A 2018-nucleotide genomic window follows, 5' to 3' on the forward strand; every position below is an offset into this window, starting at 1 on the left:
GATTTTAAAAAGAGAGGGAGATTCAAACTCACCTGCTGGTGGCAGTTTCTCATAATCTTTTATGAAGATAAAACTGGTGTAGAGTTCAGCAGGGTAAACACCATCGATGGTATCTGGAGGCTTACTTAATAATTTCTTTATTGGATTTACTAGAGGGTCTATCTTAAATAGTAATATCATTTAATTTGTGTTCTACTAACCCTCCTCAACTGTAAATTAATCTTCAATGACCCTCTGCATTTCAAATCTTCGTGTTAATTGTAAAACTCAATCAGGGCTTTTCATGGTAGCAAAATTCTCCACACTATCTGCTTTTCTTTTTGCTTCTGTATTGACAAAAGATCTAGTCATTTTTGCAATTAGAATAAAAAGTATCAATGCCTTCTTTGATGTGACTCTTATGCTTAGGTTATATTTTGATATTATAGTCAACGTCTACTTAGCCATGACCAGGGTATAAAGAGCATGGATAACTGAAATCAATTCATAGATCATCTTGAAACTTTTATTCAACTTCTTCCTTTAAATCATTTCTGGCAGAGACTAATAAGTAGCAAAATGAAATGTATAAAGTGTTACCCGTCCAGGCTTCAGGGAGGAAAAATGGAGCAAATAACAGAAGAAAGGAGAAAAGCATTAATTTGTATATTCAGAAACTGTATAATCAATCCCTAACCCAAGCTGACTATTGTTAACACTTTAAAAAATCTTATAACTGCTTATTAAATGCATTTTTTTATAATAGGTACATTATAATCAGTATGTAGAAATTGCCTTGACCACATATAGTCAATGCTTCTTTGAGTAAACGCACCTTCTAAATAGGATTGGTATTTGGCTGCAGCCTTTACTTAAACAATTGAACAGAATATAACACATGCAGCTTTATTCTACTCTGCCTTCATGTTACACACATACACACACACAAAATCACTTAATAAATATGTGGTGATTTTTTGAATTGTTGCTGTGAATTAGCAATGGAACATGATGTATTCTGCTAAAATCTTTTGGATCAGCACTCCCTAATGAAAGATGAAGCCCTAATCATTTTAGCTCTTATTTCCATTGTCATTACACAGAAATATATGTATTTGAGACTCTTTCAAATGTTCTTAAACCCCCTAACTATGTCTATATCCATATTATAATTTTTGTAACGCCTACAGCGCCTGGTATTCCTAGCTGGTCTCCCATTGAAGTACTAATCAGGCCCGACCCTGCTTAGTTTCTGAGATCAGATGAGATGGGGCATGTTCAGGGTGGCATGGCCGTAGACTCATATTATAATTTTATTCATAGAAAATAAAGAACAGAAACCTCAGTATCATCAGTGCTAGGACAACTTAATTATAATAATCAAATATCTGACTGAATGCCAGAGTTCACCAGCCTTAAATCTAGAGCTGCATTTCATGTTAGTATCTATGATATTCTGGAAATGGCTGGCTTTTCATAGTTGCATTATAGATCTTAAAAAAAATATATAATTAACTCAAAGAAGCAGCCAGAATATGTCGGGAAACACATGAAGATTTCTAATCAACCTTTGGCATTCCATATATTTAAAAGGTAAATTCCAGCCAGTGGATGAGTCTGAGGCAATTCCTATGGAGACAGTAGATATTACTTGAATACTAGAAATGCTCTAGAGTTTATCTTGATTAGAAATGAAATAGTCATCTGCCAAATGCAGACAGTAAAGTGGCAATAATCTGGAGAATGATAGGAAAGTTAATCCTGAGCTAATTGTCTTTTTGCTAAGTGAAGGACTAAAGCACCATGATACTGCTTATGCCTTTGAATGGCATTCTTTGCAATGAAAATGCATAATAAAGGCTTGGTAACTTAAAATGTAAATATGTTAAAGCATAATTTTCTGACTTTTTTTTTTCTTAATTGGAAAATATCTCCAGGGCTACATGTAGAGCCAGTACTCCTGAGATAGGTATAAGTCTCAAAAATGGGCATATACATTTAGTAACAAAGTATTGTCAGTTTGTATATGCTTTCACTCA

At 33.8% G+C, this 2018-nt stretch overlaps 1 pseudogene; it reads right to left on the bottom strand.

Moving 5' to 3' along the window:
* Window positions 1-1160: 1160 nt before the first annotated feature.
* LOC120608313 (uncharacterized) lies at window positions 1161-1279 on the bottom strand (annotated as a pseudogene).
* Window positions 1280-2018: the final 739 nt, after the last annotated feature.

Source organism: Pteropus medius, unplaced genomic scaffold (assembly GCF_902729225.1).
Source record: "Pteropus medius unplaced genomic scaffold, Ma_sr-lr_union100, whole genome shotgun sequence".
In the NCBI taxonomy this organism is placed as follows: domain Eukaryota; kingdom Metazoa; phylum Chordata; class Mammalia; order Chiroptera; family Pteropodidae; genus Pteropus; species Pteropus medius.